The sequence below is a fragment of the Acinonyx jubatus genome, chromosome C1 (genome assembly GCF_027475565.1).
Source record: "Acinonyx jubatus isolate Ajub_Pintada_27869175 chromosome C1, VMU_Ajub_asm_v1.0, whole genome shotgun sequence".
In the NCBI taxonomy this organism is placed as follows: domain Eukaryota; kingdom Metazoa; phylum Chordata; class Mammalia; order Carnivora; family Felidae; genus Acinonyx; species Acinonyx jubatus.
The window spans coordinates 198854758-198878245 of record NC_069381.1 but is presented as its reverse complement, the minus strand read 5'-3'; the positions used below and the strand labels follow the sequence as shown (position 1 = coordinate 198878245).

Genomic DNA, 23488 nt, shown 5'->3' with positions numbered 1-23488 from the left:
TGTTTTCTGTTGCCGCTAAATCTTAGACTTTTCCTTGCATGAACTATTATTAATTCAGTGTTTTTATTTTATGACTTTTTAACCTTAGTTTAGGACTTGACCTCAAGAGAAATGTTCCCTTACTAATTCTGGTCTGTTTGTAGTGTCAATTTTGTATTTTGGTTCAGTTCAACATCTTTCTTTTGCTTTTTTACCTTTGTGTGCTTGGTAAACCTTGGTTCTAAGTCTTCATCCAAGTTACTGATAAGTATGTTGGACAAGCCAGGGCAGAGGACAGAGCCCTTTGGCAAGTCAGGAAGTTGACATTGATCTATTAATCAACACCCCTTGGCTTGCTGGCTCGGAATCCACTCGGCTTTCTATCTCGTCTCCAAGCATTTCATCACGGCTCCTGCCAACACCTTCCTGAAATCCAGATAACCTGGGTGTGGGGGATTCCCCGACTGTCCAGTCTAGGGACCTTGTAATAATGGGGTTAGGGTGGTGGGTGTGTGTGTGAGGGAGGGCTGTGGGTTCTCTGAAAGGATCCAGGCTGAAGCCGGTGACCATCGCTGGTTTAGGCTTGAGAGGAATCCTGTCCCAGAGGCGATTAACTCCCAGAGTCCTTACAGCTTTAAAATTGGCTTTCTCAGGGGAGACAGGAATTTGTGTGCAGTGAACTGGCACCAGCAATGACTTTCTGCCAAGGACCAATGTCTGCCTAGAAACGTATTCCAGCAATCTTCGGAGGGATCTTCGAGGTTGTCAGATGGGGGGATGGAAGCCAAGAGGGACCAAGAGCGTCCTCTGGTCACCAGGGCATTGGTGGCCGAGTGGGGCTGGACCCCAAGGCCCTGACTTCCAGTCTGAGGTTCTTGGGGCTGGATCCGAGTGCCTTTCCTGGGTGGAAACTGAGGCAGGCTCAGGAGGGAGGGGCTGCCAGCATGTGTCTTGGGGGCAAGCTGTTGGCAGGCCATTTTTCTCATGCTTCTCCTGTTCTTTTGATCCTCTGTCCTCAGACCACAGGCGCAAACCAGAGAGGAGGAAACCAGAATGTGGAAGGCCTGGAGCTTCTCCCTCCCTGGGGCAGTGTGTGGCAAAGGGCCCAAGGCTCTGCCCAGCTCTGTACTCTGAGAGATGCTGGGAATGCATGCAAATGAGATGCAAATAAGGGGCAGTGGTGAGGAGGGGGTGCCCCTGCTGCTGCCTCAGTCTGGCCTGAATGTCGAGGATGACAAACAGAAAAGGAAGAGACCTGTGACCTGGGCTGTGGAGCCCAGCATCAGGAAGGAAAGGAGAGGGGCTCTGTGGGGCAGCAGGGTGGGGTGTGGCTTCTGGAGCCAGCTCTGGGGAGGGGGGCATGCGGAAGGGGGAGGACCAGAGAATGACCCTGAGATGAAAGTATCCTGGAGAAAGCCCAAGCTCATCTCTAGCTGCAGGGGCGGGGGGGATGTGGTCAGAAGGGAGAGGGTGCAACTCAATGCACAGACATTGACCAAATGCCTATGGTGTCCCCCACGGCCTGGCTCCCAGCCAGCTGTGTTATGGGCCCAGCAGGATTCTGAGGCCCAAGGCCTCTCCCCTGGGGACCTGGGCATGTGGACCTCCCTGCCTTCTCTGTGGTAGAGAGGGAGGAAAAGAGTGGGGGCCAAGGGCGCTAGAGGGGAGTAGCTCCAGCATCTCCCTGCCCCCTGTGCTAGGAAGATTGGGAAGCCAATCCCTGCGTTCTGGGTGTTGGTCTACTCATAGCCCAGCTCAGAGGAACTTGCCCTTAGCTCCAGAAGGATCTGGGAACCTGGCCCTGCAAGAGTGGGGGTTACGTGACACATGACACGATGACCTCCAGAGGGAGCGCTGGCACCCAGCATTCCCAGTTGTATTGGGGAGTGAGACAGCCTTGAGTTGCAAGACCTGGATTCAGACTCTGTTTCATCAGCTGCCCTGTGGTCTTGGGTTAACTGCTCTGAGCCCAGCTCTAAGACTGGGATAGGAATGACAGCTTATAGCCATTTCTCAGATTTGAATGGGGGCCTGCACGGAAACACACACGGGAAAGTTTTGGTGCAGGGTAGGTCCTCAAGTATTGATGCAAATGGAATGAAGGATAACATGGGAGCAACTCTGTGCTGGCCCGTGGGGCCACGAGGCCAGGGGGAGTCTGGATTCAACATTCGCTGGCAGTATTTCCCTTGACTTTATCTTTGCCCTTTCTTCTCTGTCTCTGTGTGTCCCTTTGTCCTCCTTTCTGTCACATCCCCTCCTGTTCCATTGAAAGTGCCTAACTCAGCACCTGGCCCCGACATGCACGATTCATTTCGCTGCTCTTCTCAATGGCTACTCTGTGGCTCAGTGGCCCTGTCCCAGCGCCCCCAGCTTTGTCTCCTTGCTCCTTCTGGGTCTCTGTTTCTGACCCCCTCTTTGTCCTGCTCTCTCTCCTCCTGACTTTCCTTGCTCTCTGTTTCTCCTGCTTCTATCTTCCATCAACAAGCATCCATTGACTCCTTGCTAGATGCCAGGCACAGCCCTGCTACTTTCTGGGTTCTGTGTCTCTCTCTGCCTCCTTGCTGCCGGCCTCTCTCCCTCCCACCCCTTCAGCCTCCTGCCCTCCCTTCCCCCAGCTCCACAGTCTCCAACACTGGTATTATTCAGTTTTATGAGAAACCCCCAGGCCTACCCCTGAATGGACCAACCACAACTGGAACCAGATGTGCAGTCCAGCACGTGGGGATGGGAGGGAGGGAGGGAGGGAGGAGGGAAAGGGGCATGGGCTGGCTTAGGAGGTAGGGAGGGGATGGGGGTTGGGAGATGGAAAACCCTGGGAATCCCTTGTCTGCTCGGGCTCAGGGGAGGAGGGCTTTGTGGAGGGGAGGGAATAGGGGCTAAGCAGTCTCCTGTAGAAAGCAGCTCTCACTCTGTGTGTGTGTGTGTGTGTGTGTGTGTGTGTGTGACTATGCATGTGCATGTGTGAGAGGCTGAGACTGATACTGGTGAAAGTCCAGGGAGGGACTGGGGGTGGATGGTTAGCTATGGGACAGCTCTTAGAAATAAAGGGAAGGCTACTTAATTTCTTTGAAATCTCCCAGCTCCTTGGAACCCCCTCCCTCCCATTCCATCTATCCTTGACCTTCTGTCTGTGTGGTTTCTAGAGGCTTACTGAATTCATGCCTCCTTGCCCCAGCAGGGCTGGGAAAGAGAGGTGGTATTGGGGTGGAGGATGAGAGTGTCACCTCCAGTGGCTTCTTGCTAGCAACTGAAGCAGGCATCTCTCAGAGCCTCCTGATCTGCTGCAGATGATGCATGAGGGACATGGTGTAAATGATCCTCAAGTCCTAGCAAGGTCAGTTTTTCTGATGGTCAGTTTTTTATATAGCTTTGAAGATAAAAGTCTGCCAACAGTTATCTTGGTACAGCTTTGTGCAGAATCAAACATTAAAAAGTGTTCGTTTATTCAGTCTGTAGCCAACCATCCATCTATCCATCACTCCACCATTTATTTATTCAGTCTGCATTCACTGAGAATCTATGCGGCCACCTTGCACTGGGTACCCAGCATGCGAGGAAAGGGGAAGGAAATGATGAATGAATCTTTGCTCAACTCACTGGGACATAGACAAGTGCACCCAATCAGTGAGTGTCCCGGCATTAATGTATGAGCAAGAGCCCTCAGTGTTCAGAGGAGGGGCCAGTGCCTACTGGAGGGGCAGTTGCAGAAGGACCCAGGGAGGATGTGGCTTTTGAATTGAGGCCTGATCGTGGAGAAGGAAAAGGGGGAATGGTGCCTTGAAAAGGCTTAGAGGTGGGGCTGTGTCACAGAGGGTCCTTCTGCAGTGCTGGGACTGGATCTGGTAGGCAGTGGGGAGCCTGGGATAGTTTGGTGTCAGTCAGGGTGATGGTGGGGTGTGGGTTGGAAGGAGGAGATGGGGAGGATGGCGTGTCTGCCATTCATGACCCAAGACAGGGAGGGGGTTTCCGCTTCTGTGGCAGACTCCCCATCTACCTTTAGGGGAGCCCAGATTGCTGACGTGGAATCTCTCACTTCCCTCCCCTGACCAAGGCTGAACCAAGCCCCTGAGTCGATGTTGGTCTGCAGGGATGTGGGAGTTAGTAGGACAGGCTATTAGGATTCATCTTTGTCCCAGAGTTGGGACGAGGGAGGGCTAGACTCTTTCCTCACACAGTCCACAGTCTCAGAGGCACATTCTGTGGGGCCACGTCTCTCCTATCTCTGTCTCTGGCTGCACCTACACACTCACAGAGGGAGGCCACTGGCAAGGGCTGGTAGGTTTAGAGATACTGGGATTTGGGACTCTGGGAATCCAGACTCTCCACCTGGGAAGGGGTGAAGTCACCTTGTTCTGGAGGCAGGGGGTGGGTGCAGTGATGCTTCCATCTCCACCCTGCCCACATTAGGGTCCTGGGAAGGTGCCCTACTCGTACCCCCCCAATCCTCAAGGCTTCACTGTCACTGAAGCAGGGGGAGCAGCCCTCCAAAGTACTGATTGTTGCCCTGTGACACTGGCCCTAGATGCCCCCAGATCTTTCCTGAGACTGTTTGTCCCTCCTCTGGGTCTTCCCTGTCACTTTCCTGGGGAAGCGTTTGGATGAATTAATAAAATTAGTGAGTGTTAGAACTGGAAGACATCTTGAAGACCTTTGGATTCAAACTCATCATACAGCAGGGGAAACTGAGGCTCAGAAATGCAGGTCACTGACCCAGATGGGGAAGAGAAGGGCCTTTCAGTGTCTGGAGAGCTGAGCGGTGAGGAGCTTGGCTCTGGAATGAGCCTATCCAAGGTCGACTTTCTGCTCAACACCATCCTGTGTGGTCTTGGACAAGTCACCGAAACACTCCAGGATCGCTTTCTTCAGCTAGAATAACAGGGGAGATTTGAAGATTAAGTGAGAGAGAGAATATTCTTTAAGTGTCCGGCATGCAACAGGTGTGTTGCAAATAAATGACTTTTCCCTTCTCCTCAAAATAATCCTGTCCACTTATCTTCAAACTTTTCAAATCACGTTTCCCCTGATATTTTTAATTATAAATAAATTTTGTCCATATAGGAAAGTTGAAAGGATTAAATGGTAAACTCCGTAGGTTCTATAATGAATCCTTTGGTATATTTGCTTTATCACATTTCTGTTTATCTCTCCATCCATCGGTCCATGTTATTGTTTGATGCGTTTCAAAGACAGCTGAAGCATGCAATTCATTAACCGGAGTTCCTCTTCGCATCACTTTTGCATATAAAACCACAAATGCCTTCACTCAGCCGGGAGAAAAAAAGCAGAGATGAAGAAAAAAACGGGCTCAGAAGTGAGATTCTGGGTCTTCTGTCACAAAATGAGTTGGGATTGGCATAGAGCAGGGTGCTCTCCAAAAAATTGGGAGTTGCCAGTTATTCTGATTATTATCATCGTTACTGCCATGTGACCAAACATCCTTCTCCGCCCTGCAGCCCTTTGGCCATTTCTCTGCTGCTCTGTTTCTTCCGTGGGGTCCTGGACCTCTTGCCACCTGTCCTCCTGCTTCTGCCCCCAGGCCCTCTGACGCCTCCCTGCAGGTCCTTGGCCGGCTGCTGAAGGAGGTGGGGGCTGCATTGCGGGGCCCCAGGCACCCGCCCTGCCGGGAGCTGCCCGGAGGAGTCGGCTGAGCGCTTCAGGGGTTAAAGGCGGCGGCGGCGGGCGGGCGGGCGGGCTGCTGGCCGGCTCGGGGAAGGAGGCGGTGCGCCGCCGGCCCGCCCGCCGCCGGGGGAGGGAGCCGGGCGAGCGGCGCCCTGGCTCAGTTGCTCCCAGCAGTGGCCCTGGGACCAGCTCCGCTCCTGCTCCCGCTCCCGCCCTGGACACAAGGCTTACTCACGCCCTCCTCCCGGCAGCCAGCTTACCAGCTTCTTGCCAGCCACAGCTGCTGCCCCGTCATTGCCCACTGCCTCTGTCCCAGACAGAGAGGCACCCAGGCACCCACCCACCCGGTGGCTCTTCTGTCAGAAAGGTGAGTGTGGGGTGTGTGTGTGTGTGTGTGTGTGTGTGTGTGTGTGTGCTGGCCTGTCCTACTGATGCTGTCAGGACCTCCCATCACAGAAATTAGGGGAGGGGGAGGTCAGCCCACCTGGTCACCTGTCCCGGGGCTAGGCCAGCCCCCAGCCCCCAGCCCGACCTGTCAGTCCCCTGCCCTCATTGTCTGGTTCTGGCAGGGTGTCTGGGGTGTGGTTGTCCCCCGCCAGAAGAGACCAGTCAGGAGGAGTTTTGTTTGCCGGGGAAGTTGCCGGTGTCAGTGGCTGCTTGAGACTGAGGCCAGCAGGGCGAGTGGGGGCGGTCGGGAGTGTGGGTCTGCGGGGCTTTCCTCCCCTCCCTGCTGTCCATACCAGGGGTGCCTCAGGAGGGGACCAGGAGATGGGCGTGGGAATTTTTCCTCTTCATTTCTTTCCCAGCCACCGCTGGAGCTGCTGCCGGGCCCTGTTCTCGGGGCTCCCCTTGCTCCCACCTCTCATCTCCCAGAGGGCTGCCCAAGGCTTCCAGGGAGGGTCTGGTGGGCCCGGAAGGGTTTCCCCGCTGTGCTCACCTCCCCGCAGCTTGGGTCCCTGGGGCCCTGGGCACAGCCTGGCATAAGTGCCCCCTGCTGCCCTCCCCCAGCCAGCAGCTCTCGTTCCCTCCTCACCCCTCTGGGCAGAAATGGCTAATCCAGGTGGTTAATGAACAGACACACGCAGCTGCTTTCCACCCCCCTCTCCTTCCTCTCTTCCCACCCCTGTCTCCTCCTCTGACCCTCTGATGCCCTGCCTGCCACCCTTTCACAAGTGGGGGAGTCTATGCAGAGCTAAACCTCAGTGTCTGGCTCGCACCCCCCAATTCAGGACCAGGGCCAGGACTGCCTGCCCAGATGTTTCTCTGCTGGCCACTGTCTTAGAAGAGGAAACTGGGAGGGGGTGACCGAGGGGTGACCAGGAGAAGCCTGCTGTGCCCCCCAGCCGGGCTCCCTGCAGGGCATGGGGTTAGGGGACAGGATGGGTGCTGGGTAGGGGAGGGCAGGACAAGCAGTTGTGGGGTGAGGCTCAGAGGAGGAACTGGAAACCAGGGTTCCAGAATCTTTGGGGACAGGGGTTTTTCTTCTGGAAGCTGCAGAACTTCTTCCATGTGGCAGAATCAAAGCAGGGGGGTCAGGAGGGCATGGGGGAGCACTCTCTTTCCTTGAGTCTCTGCTGGGCCCCTTCCTGAAGCTGCCTGGGTGGGGTGGGGACCATTGTGGCTCAGACTTGGCCTTAAGTCGCTTCTAACCCTGCCAGCTGGCGGCTCCTCCTGTCTCCCCCACCCTCGCTGTCCCCCAGGACCTCAGAACTGGTTATAGCCGAGCCCCCCATCTGCCCCCACCCCTTTGGCCCAGGGCTGGTGGGGACCTGTGTCTGCATGGGAAGCTGGGTGGGAGAGTTCTAAATAGGACCAGTGCTGGGATCCCCGCTTGGGGAAGGTCTCCCGGAACCCCGAGGTTTGGGAGCCAGGACTTTGATTCAGAGCTGAGACTTATCAGGTGGTGGAGGAGGGGGCGTGGGAATCTCTGCTTCCAGACCCCTGCCTCTCCTTCCCTATCCCTCTCTCAGTACCTCTCATTCTTCACTTCCCACAGAGCCCCAGCGAGAATCTCCCATGGGGGCCACAGCCTCCAGAATCGCAAACACCCTGGGGGTTGGTGGCCGGGTGTGGGGGGCTGCTGGGTGGGGTGCAGGGGAGTTCAGGGCCAACCTTGCCGTTGGATGACCATCTTCTCACCTCTGATGGACTGTAGCAGAAGACCTGGAGTTTGAGAATTCTCAGTGCCCTGTTAGTACTGAGGTGGGAACAGGAAGCAAAAAGGGAGAATGGATTTTTGCTTGGTGAAGGAAGCTTGGCTCAGGTCTGTTGAAGGGTTTCTTAACAAGCCTGCTGGTCAGCAGGAGAATGGGCTGCCTTGTGAGGTAGTGAGCCTCCCGTCCTGGGGAGAGTTCGGACAGCGGCTTGAAAACAGCTTGGAAGGATTCCTGAGCTGGGATGCGGTTAGGAGAAATGACCCTGGAGGTCTCTTGGGATGCTGAGGTCCTGGGATTCTTGAAGTCAGGAATTCTCGGACACCCGGAATGGGAGAGCAGGAAGGCGGTGGCCTCTGGCCTGGGGCGGGGGCACTGTCTTCTCCTCCCTGCCAGTGTTTGGGGAACAGAGAGCCCGATGCTCTCCCCTCGCACCCATTGCGTACTCTCCTGCCAGGTCTGCCCCAGCTGCTTCCTGCAAGGATTCTGAGTTTCTTCCGATTCTTCCTGTCTTATTCTGAGCCTTGCCCCGCTGGTTAACCCCACAAGGGCCAGCACAGACCTGTGTATGGTATGGAATGGAAGGGATGCCATAGACCTCACCCCCTGCCCCCTGCAGTTAGAGCCCATGCTGCCAGCTAAGGGGGCTAACTGGGGGCCAGTGTGTGAGGATTAGGGATAGGGGTGTGCTTTGAGGTTTGGCAGCTTAAACCCCTGCCCAGTTCGTACCCCCTGACCCTGGCCCTCCCCCCCCCCCCCCGCCCACAAGCCCATGAGAAGGGGCCTCCCCAGCCTGCTAGGACATAGTAGACAGAGGAGAAGTGCCAAGGTCTGAGATGCAGAAAATCCCCGCGTTGGCTCTTACCTGAGCCTCAGTTTCCAAATTTGTGAAATAACACAGGGTGGTCAGGGGCAGCTTGCAGTGGTTTGTGTAAGTCGCAGGGGGATTTCACGGGAGGAGTGTGGGAGGAGCAGATCACTCGCTGTGTCCGCGTCACCTCTCCAGACCTGTGTCTCTGTGGTGTGGGTGCCAGGCTGCCAGAGGAGAGGCATTGTGGGGTTGGAGATACAGGGTTTGGAACCCCAAACCCTGGGAGGCTGGCGCTTTTCATGATGGGAATGTCAAGGTGGGCTTCTGGGAGAGGCTCAGGAACCCACCCGGGCTCCGTCCTTCCCGTCCCGGCCTGCCAACCCCTGTGACTCCTTTTCTCCTTAGTGGAGAGAGTGAAGGAGTAGGGTCTGAGGTCCCCCTGGCCAACCCTCTGCCTCCAGTCAGTCAGTCCTGGCTTCGTCTGAGGATGAAGTCCTTTCCAAGTGTCTAAGTGTAGCCCCTCGTCTCGAGCCGGGACTAGATGAGGCAGCTTAATTAGGACACTCTTTGCTCTGGTCTGACCGAGACCCAATAGAAGGGCAGGAAGGTGAGATGCTGGGTGTGCCCTTGAGCCTAGAGAAGTCAGGGTTAGAGCTGGGGACAGCAAAGGCTCTCAGCTGCAGGTCATTTGGCTTCTTGGCTTCTTTCTGGGGCCATGAGTCTTACCCCAGAAAGGGAAACTGAGGTCCAGCTGGGGGATGTGTATTGGAGGGGGGCAGAGGAAAGCCCTCCCAGTTACTGGACTCTGAAAAAAGCAAGTGGGTGTGGTGCTGGGGGAGGGGGAGAGAGGTTTTCAGAGACTGGAGGGACTCTTGTCCCCAGTGCTCTATCCCCATGGCCCTGGCTCTTAGCTTTCAAAGCCATTAGGCACACAGAGACGTGGGCACCAGTGAGCCGGAACGAGAGGAGTGGGGTGGAAGGGTTGCCAGCCTTGCGGGCCATGCCCACCTCCCTGGGTGCCCTACTCCATTATGCAAGGTCACACCTGGCCCTCCTCTCCTTCCTTTTCTCAAATTGCCTGAAGCACTTTCCCAAGAGGGGAGGTGGCAGGAGGTGCAGCTGGGTCCCTTGCCTGCCTCTACCCTGGTTAGTGACCTTGGCCATCTTTCTATTTGTCCACACTTTGGTTTCCCTCTGGGAGATGGTTGGTCTCCACAGAGTTGGAGCTTTGTGGGGTGGGGTGGTAGGTGGGCCCCAGCCAGTCCTTGGTGCTGCCTCCTCCGAGGGCTAGTCTGGACTCTGTAATCCCTGCCTTTTTAGGGCTGGAGGCTTGTAGCTTATGCCTGGGTGTTTCGGGAGGCAGCAGGGACTAGCCAAGGAGGGTGTGGTCCCGGGGAGCCTGCAAGCAACAAGGGGTGACAGCGGTGTCTGAGCAGAGTCCTGTCCTGCTCCCATGGTGAGAGGGAGTCCCAGTTAGAGGTCCCGGTTCCCCAGAAACCTTCCTAAGCCTTGTCTGGCAGAGAACATGGGACCCCTTAGTTTTCCCCGTCCTTCAAACTTCCCGTGTGCTCGTCTGTCTTCTAGCTGGATTACGAGCTCCTTGAGGCCAGGCCTGTGCCTTTTGCCTCTCTGGCGGTCCTTGCTGGGCCTGGCAGAGTGTTGCTCAGCACTAACTGGCTGCCTGATGAGGGGCAGAGGAGTGATGGTCTTAGATGGGGCCTGGGAGGACTTGCTAGGCCCGGAAACAGGGCTGAGTTTACTCAGAGGTCTAGAGTGAGGCAGAAAAGGTGACTCTGAAGGCCAGACTGCTGGGGCTCAACTGAAGACAACCCTATTTATTGACTGTGTGGCTTTGGCAAGTGACTGAACCTCTGAGCCCCAGTTTCCTCATCTGCAATAGGGGATAATAATTGTACCTGTTTCATGCTGTGGTTGTGAGTATCAAATGGGTTAGTTTATTGGAAACACTTCGAGCAGTGTTTGAGCCCGGCATGTAGCAAGTGATCAGCAAATGCGAGTAATTGTTATTATTGGTTCTGGTGGTGGTCCTGGTGTTTCTCTAGGGGCTCAGTTCACTCTTTTCTCTCTCTTGGGGTTGTTCCGTCCCTAAGACGGGAGCATTATGGGATCAGAGGGTGGAGGAGATGGTGGCGTCATTTTCCCTTGAGGGGGTCCTAGCATCCGAGCCTAGAGAAGAGATTCCCCCTGACCTCTGTCCCTCTCTCTCTCTGTGAGTGTGGGGAGGCCGGGAGCTAAGGGGACCTCCCGAGGCCCTGTCTGCCCAGGGGAGCCGATGCAGAGCTGTGTTTATGGAGGACGCTGAGAAAATTGCCATCACTGTAAACAAGATGCATTATTATAAACCAGGCCAAGCTCCCCTCCTTGGATCCTATCCCATCCCTTGATGAGAGTCACTGAATCAGAGACTCCCAGGCCTGGCAAGAATGTGGCTGGCCTGGCCTCCAGGCAGGCTTCTCTTGACCGTGGACCATACCCATGGGGGTGGTGTCTGTATTGTAAAGTGGGATCCCCAAATAACTGCTGCAAGTTGCTGTGTCTTTATCCCCTAGGTCTCTCTGAAGTCTAACCTCCATCCCTTTTGCTGCAACTGTAGTTCAGTCCCTTGCTGGTGGGAGGTGGGGGAGAACCAGGCCCAGCCCTTCCTGCATGCCACATAGCTGGGGGCTTTGAACCTGTGGTAGGGGCGGGTCCTGGCCACACTGCCTCTTCCTCCCAGGGCTCTCGCCTCTCTGGGGTCCTCCACCTTCTGGTTCCTCATTAGCAGGGGTCAGCCCTAAAGGCCTGCCAAGCCGCACTCTCCACCTAGCCCGGGTTCCCACCCAGGGAGGCTGGGGGTGCTCCAGGTCAGGGGTGTAAGCTCTATTTCCGGACCCCTGGCCCGCCCAGTTGCAGCTGCAAAAGGCATTAAGCTTTTTTTTGGAGAAAGAATGGGCTTGGGTTGATGATGATGATGACAGCTGGGGAGGGTTCCTGAGCTCAACCCGGCCCTATCTCGCTTCCCCTCCTCAGCCCTTGCTCACCTCTGCTCCATTTCTAGGCCATTGCTCCTCTGGAGGAGGGGCTTGCCTTTGGCCCTTGACCTTGACCAGATCTGAGCAATCAACTGGTCTACAACAGCCCTTTATGGGGAGCAGTCTGTGGGTAAGGTCCTGGGTTTGGGGCTTGGTTGGGGGTCAAGGGGTGGGCAGACGGTTCAAGGGAAGTGTAAGACAGGCCCAGGGCATGGGGAGAGCAGTGCTCTTCCTCTGTGCCTGGACTCTGGAAGTGTCCCTTCCCTTGCTGGGCCTGGTATCCTCACCTGTCAGATGAAGGGCTAGGGAGGTGCAGGGCTGGAAGCGTCCGGGAGTCCATCCCAGGCTGCAGACTTCACCTTGGATTGACCTTGCTTCCCTTCTGCCCCGCCCCCACCTCTGGCAATCGCAGGCAGGAAGTCCTGCTGATTAGGGCCCTAATCACTGGCTGAGACTCCCAGAAACAGCAGAGCTGGTCGAGCAGAGAGGGGTAGGCGGACAAGCACAGGGAGAAGCCCTCACCGAGGGATATGAGCTGGGTGTTCAACTGTCATGGGGGGCACTTGATGCCTGCTTGAGGCTGGGGGTCAGCTTCTGGGGTGGGGGCAGTGCCCAGGCATCCACCGTGGAGGCTGTGTGGCCGTGGCTGAATCTGGCCAGGCACACGAGGCCCCTGATTATTCACTTAAAAGCTGTTTTTGGGCACTGACCCTATGCCAGGCAAGGTGCCAGTGGTATGGGGCTGGAAAGGCCAGAGGGACAGGGTCTAGTAGGAGACAAAGGGGAGTAGATGGACAGTTTCTGCCAAATGCAGAGGGCGTATCAAGCAGGAAGCGGTGTGTATGACCTGGTGGAGTGGAGAGAGCTTTGGAGAAGAGGTGCCATTTGAAATGCTTTTTAAAAGAAAAATTTTAAATGTTTTTATTGATTTTTGAGAGAGAGACAGAGAGAGAGCACAAGCAGGGGAGGGGCGGAGAGAGAGGGAGACACAGCATCCGAAGCAGGCTCCAGGCTCCGAGCTGTCAGCACAGAGCCTGGTGTGGGGTTTGAACCAATGAACAGTGAGATCATGACCTGGGCCGAAGTCAGACGCTTAACCGACTGAGCCTCCCAGGCACCCCGAGATGGGTTTTGAAGGTTGAGAAGAAGGAGTTGTGCAGGAAGCAGAAGGGACAAAGACTTCTTCAGGCACAGGGGAAAGGCACGCACGAAGGCACAGTAGCACACGTGTAATGGATAAAATAGTGGCTCCAGTCCTGTGTTAGAGTCAGACACACGGGGCTGTCCCTCCCGGCTCTGCTGCTTATTAGCTGGGTGACCTTGGGTCAAACTTCAGTATCTACATCTGTAAAATGGGGTTACTATTCCAACCTCATAGAATCATAGTAGGGATAAAATGAGATCATGTCTATGAAGCAGTCAGCTCAGTGCCTGGCACAGGATAAGCCCTCAGTGAGTGTTGTGTGTAGGAAAGCCTGGCTTTGGGGAGAGCTTGTAGGTGTTGCTTGGGGTCCGGCCATGGGGGACTTTCTGAGCCAGGTTAACAAGGGAGCAGCCGAAGGCTTTCATGTGGGAGAAATGTGATGAGACTGTTATTTAGGAAAGAGATTTGGGCAGCTGTGAAGACTGTCCTGGCCGGGGAGATCTGGGGACAGGCCATAAGCCAAGGCCCTTGGACTCCTCTGTTCACCTTTCTCAACCCCAAGCTGGGAAGTCCTCTCCTGAATCACTTCATCTCTCTGGGCTCCCTTCCCACGTGTTGCCCTCCTCTCCTGAATCAGGAGGCCGAGGAGGCACTGAAACCTTCCTGGGAGATCTTTCAGGCCAGAAGAGAGCCCTCCTGGGCGAGGCTTCACACACAAGACCGGCACGGACGGATCGTAGCGGGTAGGGGTGAGGATGGACCGCAGGCAGCTCGCGTTTCTGAGGAATCCAGAGGCTCCTTTTGGGGGCATCCTTCACCATCTACCTGACACACAGTAGGCCCTCACTATTTGTCGAATGAATGAACAAACAGGAGTGTCCCCGAGTCAGGTGGAGGAGCCTGCCTGCTTGGAGGCGGAGGCTTCCCCGCCTGACTGTAAGCGGCCTGGTAAGTGTCTGGACAGGGGCTGCCCATTCAGAGGCACGAGGACCGTTGAGCGTCGCCAAGGCCAGTGTGACCGCAGGAGTTCAGTGGCTGTGTGTGGATGAGGAAGCAGGGATTTCAGGAGCTTTAACTTGGAGCCAGGTCCTATCATGAGGCAATGTGGCAATGTGGGGGCAGGGAGGGGGTCAAGGTCAGATGCTGCAGCTACACCGTCTGAGTTTCAGTCTTGACCCCATCTCTTGCAGGCTGTGTGACTGTGGTCGGTGCTTTAATTTACTCTTCTGTCAAAAGTGGGAAATAAATAGAAGCATGTCCAGCGTGTAGGCCATGTTATGTGACCCTTGATTATCATTACTGTTATCATTATTATTTGTGTTGGTGTAGAGGGAGAGAGGCAGGCAGGGGCTTCTCGGCAGGCATAAGTGCCCAGAGTGGGTGGAGAGCACAAGAGACAGATGAGGCTTCCCAGTGCCTTGTGAGCTTCGAAGGCTCTTCAGTGCCTTGTGAGCTGCCTCGGACATCACACATGGGGCTGTGTCTGATGTGGCCAGCTGGGCTGAGCTGGGCGTGGGAGCGGAGGCTGCGTCCAGCCTGGATTCCAGGCTGGAGCCCTGGGAGAGCAGGGGGAGCTGGGGCGAGGTCCAGGGGGAGGAGAGGTGAGCAGAGAGGAGGCCAGGACTCTCCCAAGTCCCCAGCTGGGACCCTAGGAATTCCTCCCATCGTCTGCTGCCAGAGGGCCTGGCCTCTTAGCTGCATGGCCTCCGGAAGGCCTGTGGTCTTTCTCCCCGTCTGCTGGGAAGACTGTTCCTCATGCCCCTTCACCGTTAGGCGGTGATTGCTCCCCACCAACCACTGTTTGGGGCACCCCCTTCCTTCCTTCTCTCCTCATCTTGGCTTCAGCTCTCCCAGTTCCAGTGCTTTTCCGGATGAGCAGCTGCTTTGCAGTGGGCAGGGGTGAGGGTGGGCTTTCAGGGCCTGGCCCAGGACTTGCGGTGCACTGGAGCGACTGGTGGTGGGTGTGGGGGGTCAGGTGGCCCGTTTCCCGTCCCTTTTTGGCACCGTGTGACCTTGGGCAAATCGCGTCCCCTCTCTGGCTTGCTTCCTCGTTTGTAAGGTGACAGATTGGCCTTAGGAGAGTTCTCTAACCAGTGCTGAAATCCTGCAAGTCTGTGGATCTTTCTGAGCAGAGAGGCTCTTCCTCTTGGGGCTGCTAGAAGAGCCATCCAGCATGGGAGTGGGTGTCCTGGAAGGTCTTCAGGCATCTGCTGGGAAACCAGCTGAGATGCTGGGAAGGTCCCTTCCAGCCCTGGGATTGGAAGCTTCTTTGCCCAGTTGACCACTCTTCCAGGCAGCTCTGTTTCTTGGAACAGAGTGGAGGGTAACAGCTGTCAGGGTTGAGCGGACCAGAGTCTCCGGGGCTCTGTCCCAGTGACTCAGGTGGAGATGCACTGGCAGGATTGGAGCTAATGAAGCGGGGGAGGGAACCAGCCAGATCTGCTGGCTCCCCTCGGCCACTCTCAGAGAACAGAGTGGGAGTAAGTGATGCGGGGGTGGGGGGGCAGGGTGCAGAGAAGAGTGAGTAACAGTTGTGAGTGAGTAATGGCCCCGTGTCTCTGCTGGGCAGGTGGCTCCTAGTCTGCAGGGCTGTCTGGGGCTCCGGAAATGCTCCCGGGAGGCCCAGCCACTGAGTCACTTAGGAGCTGGGGGTCTAAGGTGGCATGCCCCCCGCCCCCCTCCCGGTCCCTTTGCTTCTTTCTCTGTGCTCCTCTGCATCAGCCACTCCTTCCTGTTCTGCCACCACACCCTCTAGGCCCCATAGTTGCCCTGTCTTGTCTTCGAAGCACCCAGGTGACTTGGGTTGCCTATAGGAGTATAGATTTTGCAGTCTGGCTGTCCTGGGTTCAACTGCTCATAGCTGTGTGACCTTGGGCAACTTACTTTTCTCACTGAGCTTCTGTGGCCTCATATGGGAAAAGGAAGATGTGTCTATTGTGCGCACTGTTGAAAGAATTAAATGTGGCATCATGTCTGCAGTACCCCGTGCATTCTATGTATTCAGATACTGGGGCTGTCAGTCAAGGCCCCAAGCTCTGTTTTGCTCCTCCTCGCCACCTCCACCCCTAAAATTCCAGCTCCCATGCCTTTATTCCATGATTTTTAGGATGTTTATTCTCTTATCAGATCTGCCCCATGGTTTGTACACTCGCCCTCCTGTTTCTGACCCTTCCTACCCAGCTTCCATCAGTGTGCCTTGCCCCTCACCTGCTCTTCCAGAAGGATGGGCAGGAAGCAGGTAGGGTGGAGAGTCCAGGGGGAATCTGCTGCTGGTCCTGCCTCAGTGGATGGGCTGGCTCCTGCGGGCACTTTGAAACAACAACAACCTCTGAGATCTGGGTGAGTGTTCAGACTTGAACCCTCCCCACCCCACCTCTGCTGGTTATGCTCTCCCTTCCTGCCCTCTGCCCACATGGGTCATTCTGCCCCTGGCTTCCTCAGATCAGCTGTGCTCCGGGACCCGGTCCCCTGCCTGTGGGTGTGCTGGTGGGGCTGCTGTGTTCCTGTTGGTGCAGCTCTGCTCCGGGTGGGGCCGGGAGCGCTAGGGAGTGACTTTGCATCTGGACCTGGCAGTGGGCCGTAGGACTGTGTGTGCAGTGTGTGTGCGCTTTAGGGCGTGTGAACTGTGTGCATGTACATCAGCAGTGTCTCTGGGCCACCGGGTCTGTGGCCCATGTGAGCCCCCTCTCCTGCCTGTTTAAAACCTGCCTGTGTTTTCTGAACCCAGTAGAGAGAGGCAGGCCTTCTGCTGCCCCTCCCTGCAGCGCCCCTTCCCCCAGACCTGGTTTCAGATGTGTGCATCTCCGAGGTTCTCCTGGAGAACAAGGAAGCAGGGGGGTGGATATGCGTCAGATGGAGCCAAACAATGCCCGTGACAGCCAGGCCTCCGCTGGCCTCCAGTGCTGGCTTCACTTCAAGTCTCCGCTGCCTGCCTGCTAATTGGGAGTGAGAGGGGCCTTCCTGCGCTTCGGCCACAGATGGATTTAAAGGAGCAACATGAGGCTGGGCTGCCTGACCCTTGGGATTCCTGCTTCCGGGGCTCCTGGTGCCGTTCATCAGAGCAGATGGGGTTCCAGCACACCAGCCCTTGACAGGTGCCAACTGTGCGGAACCAACACACGAACTCCTCTTGTCGCTGCCTTCTGGGGCCTAGGAGTTTCCTAAATGAGTGCATTTCCAGATACCTGAAGCCTAGCCGGAGTTGAAATCTCAGGGGAAAAAGGTGGATTATTATTATTACTTTTTTTGGATGGGAATCTTGCATTATATTCTACTGTCCCAATCTCTGACTTAACGGTGGATGGGCGGGACCTTGTAAGTCAACAACCTCATCTCATCTGTTGTTCCTCAGTTTCTTCTTTCAAGAGGGCATGAGAGCAGAACCTACCTCACGGGGTTGAAGTGACGATTCGAAGAAGTCGGGATACATGCAGTGCTCAGAATGGGGCACCGTGCAGTTTACTGCTCTGTAAATGAAGACGTTGAGGGGCAGACAGGAGCAATAATACAATAGCAACCGACTCGGTGGAAGGGGACTATGTTTACCCAGCGGGTGCTGTGTTCCAGGAATCTTTAATCGTGTCCACACAGTCAGCTTTATTGAGTTGCACCCTGCAAAGTGGGTCTCCTAACTCCCATCTTACAGATGCAGGGGGCTTCAGGAAGTGGTGGTCTGGGACAAAGTGCCATCGGAAGCACGCCTCACTCCGAGTTCAGTGCTTTTTCTGTCCCACTTCTTGCCCTTTGGTTGGAAACTCATGGCCTCCCGATGTGTTGAGGAATTTGGAAATAAGGATCCGCAAACAGAAGGTGTTATGTATGATCTTTGAGATCTGAATCTGCCCCCAGCTACCCATTTCTTGGCTGGATTCAGAGCAGTCTGGAGTCTGGTGATGAGGCAGAATGACCTTTAGGTGTCCAGGGAACGTAAAAGCCACAGATGGGCCTTGAGGATGTAGAAGTTTCTCCGGGGTAATATGCGGTTGGGTTTCTTTTCACCTTGTTCTTTCTTTTGGTGTCCCTGAATCTTTCAAAAAGGAAGTACTTTTAGGTTACAACAAAAATTTTCTTCAAAATTGAGATGGTTTTCTTTTTCTTTTTCTTTTTCTTTTTTTTTTTTTTTTTTTTTACATTTTGGTATTTCTGAAATTGGCATGTGCCTTGCAATTGAAGTGTCCGTGTTGGGTACATTTTTCCCCCTCAAAAGATGGTGCCCCAGACAAGCAACAGCATCTTGGAAATTAGGAAACGGGGGGAGGGAGGGGGTAAACACCTGCACTTTGCAAGGCACCATGCAGGTGTGGAAGGGAGAGAGGCCAGGAGGCCCCATCATGGCCCGCGAGCAGATGCTGTGCTGGTTTCAGAAGGCCAGGGGAGCCTCTGGTGTTTGTGTGGGCTCGAGTGTGGCTTCTAGCCCCAGAATTCTCAGCTCGTGGCCTGGCCGAGGCCAGCCTTTCCCCCACTACCCTCCCCTCAGCCTCCTTTGCCATGTCCGAGGGCTGCTGGTATGCTTCTCAGCAGTTCCCGAGCCCTTTGACTTCTTGGGTTTCCCCCTTGCTCTTAGATATTTTTCCCATGCGTCCTTCCTGCCTTACTGTTCTGGCACAGTTTAGGGTCAAAGGCTTTTGTCCCTTAAAGTTCTCATTTGGGGACAGAAACCCTCAGTGGGGAGTGAGGGGGGTTGGGTGGGCAGTCTCTCTCTGGGCGTAATTTCTGGAAAAACAGATGGGTTTGAATCCCAGTGAGATAATAGGCCTCTTCATACCTTCATTATAGCAGTTACTGGGCTCTTTTATAATTCTCTGTTCACATGTGTGCCTCCTCCAGTGGGCCCCAAGGTCCCCTCCTGGGCCAGGCCATTCTTATTCATCTCTGTCTCCCTCAGCTGGGAAGCTGGCACTGAGGGGCCCTCCTCAGTATTGTTGAGTGAATGCATGGTCTTGCTTCCCATGCCGGTCACCCCCCTGCCCTCCTGCCCCCCATTCCACTGAAACCTTCACCACAGACCACAGCCCTTCCTTGACCAGATTCTTCTAGGAACTTCCTAGAAGCTGCTCTCTGTGCTATAGGCCATGTCACCCCACCCCCTGCTTCAGAACAAATGGCCCCTCTCCAGGAGGGGAAGAAGGGCTGGGGTTTTCCCTGGTCTTTGAATCTCAGGAGAAGGCAGCTCTGAAGTCTACATTTCACACTGCCTGTTGACACTTTCACTTGTACAGTAGAGGCCCTGCTTCCTCCGAGTCCTCCAGGCTGGGCCCCTCAGTGGTATCTGGCTTCTCCATCTTCTAATATCTCCTTGAAGCTCTCTTGGTAGCCTCTCGCTCTGCTTCCGGCCCTGGCTCAGCGCCAGACTCCCTTCGGTGGCAGCTGCCTATTTTAGGCTGGACATTTGGCCTCCAGCCCTGCCCCTCACCTGTGCCCTCTCTCACTGGCTCTGGAGGCACTGGGCTACTCCAGAGCCCTGGACATTTGCCTCAGTCCCACCCGCCAGGCCTTGCACAGTGTGCCCTCTTTGACCCGCTTCCTCCATTTTGCCGTGTGCTCCCTGGGCCCAGCCGACCGGTCTCTCTTCTCTGTTTTCCCACCTCTGCCGTCTCCCCTGCTCCCTCCACCTCAGAGGCCATGCCCGCCATGAAGCTCTTGCTGTGGCCCTGACTGGGCAAGGTGGTGTGGTGCTGGGCAGAGCGGAGGCTTGGGACCTTGGGTGAAGTGTGTGACCTCTTGGAGCCTCATCTGGGAAATGGACTGATAACACCTAGTACCTCAGAGTGTATTAGATGGAACAGAATTAGACCTGAAAGGGGGTTTCTTTGGCTGGAACAAGAGCTTTGAGGCAAGGAGGTGGGGAATGGAGACTGAAAGAGAGACCCAGCCAGGTCCCTGAGGACTATGAGGACCATATTAGGGCATTTGGACTCTATCCCATGGACCCGGGAAGGACTTCAGGCAGGAGAGTGACAGGGCTGGATGTGCATTTTCGAAATAGTTCCCTGGCTGCTGAGTGGGGAATAGGTTAGAGGGGCAAGACTGAAGGCAGGGACCTGAGTTAGGAGGCTCTCACAGTAATCTCTGTGGTTAAGGGGACTGGAGGGTAGGGTGGCTTGGAGAGATATTTGGGCAGACGAATTATCCAGGCTTGGTGGGAGGGAAGGGAAGGAGGAGTCAAGGCGGGCACTCAGGTTTCTGGCTTAACAACCTTGGGTGGCTAGGGGTGGGGGAGTAGAGTGGTTGTCAGTGCTGAGCAAGGGAGCAGTGGGGTGGAGGCAGGGTGGGGGTAAGGCTGTGAGTCCAGTATGCTGACCAGTGTCAAGCCCTGGGCTGGCCCAGCTGTGCCTTCTTAGCCCTGCCGGTAAATTCCTGTGGCCTCGTGCCCCACCCTGTCTTGTGGCTATTGCTCAGCCCCTCTTGGACCCTTGGCTTACTCTCTAGTGCTCCCAAGGGCCTGGCACATAGTAGGTGCTCAGTAAAGGTTTGCTGACCTCAACTTTTCCGATTCTCCTGGTCACTGGGGTTTCATCATAGGAAGGCTGGCCTGGTTGCAACCTCAGCCCTCCTGGACTCCCTAATTGTGGGTGTGGGTAAGTGGGGCGCTGGAGCCGGGGTCCCAGCTGGGGTTCAAGGGGAGGCACATCTTCCGAGAAAATGCTCTGCAGCCAGCCGGGCTTCCAGCATGGGCTGATCCGGTGCTATCTTATGCCATCTTCCAGAAGGGCTCTGCAGGGGACCAGCTTCAGTAAGTGGGGAGACTGTTGGCTGCACAGCATATGCTCTGCTAGGTCCACCGCAACCCCTTTCCTGTGGCTAGAACCTTCTGGCGGGGCACAAGAAGGGCACACCCAGCTCTCCCCCTTGTGTAGCGTTGGACTTCCCAGGTCAGGCTGCCGCGTGTGGGTGTGGCTAAGAGGTCAGGGAGGTGTTTGCCTGTAGAGAAACTTCCCTGACTGGAGAGCCCTTTCTTGAGTGTGTTACCAGACCTAGAGGCTGGCAGTGGGCTGGGAGGCCAGTGGGTGGGGCCTGAGGAGAAGGTTCCCAGACAAGAGGGTGGACCCAGGAGAAGGGCAGCTGTTGGAGCTTGGGGAGCAGGTTGATTGGGTCAGTGGTTCAAGAGGTGTATGGCTCAGGAGGATTTTGGGGGGAGGACTGGGGGCAGGAGTCCCAGGGGCAATGCCCGGAGTCGGCCCTCTGGGACTCTCCTCTATTTGTTGTCTGAGTTGGAGTTTGTGCTGGGTTTGGGGAAAGGGCCGGTCCCCTGGCTCTGGAGGGGACTCTCGGCTGGGACATTCCCTACCCCCCTTAGCTCGAGGTGTCCCTGGGAACAGGCCCCTTCTTGCCTCCAGGAACTGGATGCACTTCCTTTCCTGATCCTGAGCAGAACTCTATATAAGGGAAGGAAATAGCCGAGTAGGCCGGGAGCAAGCTCTGGTGAGGACAGGTGGCCTGGAGGGGGGGGTGTGGGCCTGGGAGGAAATGGAGCCAGGGCAGTGGCCATCTTTCCCCCAGGAACCCCCTGCCCAGGGCCTGGGGCTCAGAAGGGGAGGCCAGTGTCTTGAGCCACTGAGCCATCCTGGCCTTGTTCTTGCTGCCCCCCTCACTACGGCTGTGGCTTTCTGTAGCTGCCTGACTGTTATGCACCCTCAGGGACTGAGGGGTGCACATTTGCCTCCTACGGGGCTTCTGAGCCATCCCTTGGTCCACTTGGCTGGGCTCATAGGGGCTGGCTGTGGTCTTTTTGCTGGAGCCCAGTGGACTCGTAATGTGAAGTCTCAGGTGCTGGGCTGTCCACGGCCAAGGGGTCCTCGGGCTCTTTCTTCAGTCACTTGGCATGTGGGCTAGATCCTCTGGGGTCAGGGTCTGCATTATTCTTGACCCCCGCCGTGTCGCCCCCGTGACCAGGGCTCAGGTAGCAGCATGCTGGCCACAGGCTCCCTGAGTGGGGCCCAAAGGTTGAACAGCGGCTCCCGTGGGAGGGTCCACTTGCTTTGTGCAGGGCAGGAAGGGAAGAAGTTGGGGGCAGTGGTATCCTTCCGTGCTGTGGCTGAGGGAAGAGCAGTAGAGGCTGGAGGTGGGGGTCTATCCAAGTGTGTGTTTTGTTAGGGTAGGGATGAGGGCCTCTTGGTTTTAGGGTGCCCAGTGGCCCCTTGTCTCTGGGCTTTGGAGCTCCTCTTCCTCTCCACCCCCTTCCCCCCCCCCCCCCATTATTAGTGGTATTGCTATTTGCGTATCTTCTGCCTGCCTTAAGTTTCACCATTTACTTCCCCCTGCCTCCTCTCCTACTCAGGCATCTTCAATGGCTCTCCAGTGCCAGCATCTGAAAGTCATAACTGCTTTGCTGGGCAGAGTTGCCCGTAGGAAGTTCCTGCCTGGAAAGAGTTTGCAGCCAGTCCTCCTTCCCTTGGTCTCCTTCAACGTGTCCTTTAGTGTCCCTCCTCCTTCCTTCCCCCACCCGTGTCCCGACCAAAGGAGACTTCTAGTGGTTCTTCCTGCTGTGCCTTATTCATGTGATCATTGCCACCTGAAACGCCCTCTCCTCATCTCCACCTGTTAAAACCCTATCCACATAGTGAGCTCCAGGCCCTGAATGAGACACCAGGGTTGCCCACCCTGGGGGGGTCTTAGAACACTAGTGGGTGTGACACCCTGCGGACAAAAGCAATGTGTCCTGGAGGCCTGGCCCAGAGGCCCCTGCTCCGTGGACCCTGCTTGCCCCCCCACCCCCCAGTGCTCTCTGCTCTCACAGCCCCTGGCACCTGTGTATGGCTATGGAGGCAGCATGGTGCGTTGGGCAAAGTGGGTATCGGAGTCAGGCCGACCCAGGTGGCAGTCCGGGCACTGTCATTTAGCAGCTGTGCCCTCTTGGATCCACAGGATTGCTGAGAAGACTGCTTGAGATCCCGCGAGATGAGGGTGCTACTATCTACCGCCAGAGGGCCACAGGGAGAGGTGCCCGGGTGGCTCAGTAGGTTGGGCGTCTGGCTTGTGGTTTCAGCTCAGGTCATGATCTCACGGTTGTGGGATTGAGCCCCGTGTCAGGCTCTGTGCTGATGGTGCGGAGCCTGCTTGGGATTCTCTCTCTCCCTCTCTCCGCCCCTCCCTTGCTCTCTCTTTCTCTCTCTCTCTCTCCAATAAATGACATTTAAGAAAAGGTCACAGGGCGTGTAAGGGATAACATAGTATGCCTGGCATGCAGTGAATGTACACAGAAACCTCACCAGATGCTGCTGCTTCTGCTTCTGCCATTACTACTACTAGCTGTTCGACTTTGGGCAATTGCTTAACCTCTCCGAGCCTATTTGCCACAAAAACTTGTCACGAAGACTGAATAAAAATAATGTACGTAAAGCACCCAGTCAGTGCTACACAGCAGGCCCTCGGCAAACCCACCTTTTCTTCCCTCCCATGTACCTTTTGGTGTCTTTTGAGATGGGCGCCTGGAGCGGTGGGGGCAGGGATGTGCAGGAGGCGTCAGCGAGAACTTCGGTGGAAACAGCCTGGGTGTCCATCGAGGATGGATGGATAAACACAATGTGCTGTACTTATATGGTGGAATAGTCTTCAGCCCTAAAAAGGAACGCCGCTCTGCTAAGTGCTACGACATGAATGGATGATCCTCATACAGTCCTGGAGGCTGGAGGTCCACGATCAAGGCGTTGGCGCGTTTGATTTCCTCTGAGGCCTCTCTCCTTGCCTGTTCCTTGTGTCCTCACGTGGTCCTCTTTTTTTGCATGTGCCTCTAGAGACTCTCTGTGGG

The 23488-nt window shown here is 55.8% G+C and overlaps 1 protein-coding gene across 8 annotated transcripts in view; it reads left to right on the top strand.

Annotated features, from left to right (window-relative positions):
* Positions 1 to 23488, top strand: part of TNS1 (tensin 1) — a 192710-nt gene that overhangs the window by 53165 nt on the left and 116057 nt on the right. Inside the window, exon 1 of one of the 8 annotated variants that reach the window (XM_053215768.1) lies at positions 5451 to 5968. The exons of the other annotated variants lie outside the window; for them this stretch is intronic. The gene's annotated coding sequence lies outside the window, so the exon portion shown is untranslated. Of the gene's footprint in view, positions 1 to 5450; positions 5969 to 23488 lie in introns of those variants that run through there. 8 annotated transcript variants of the gene reach the window in all.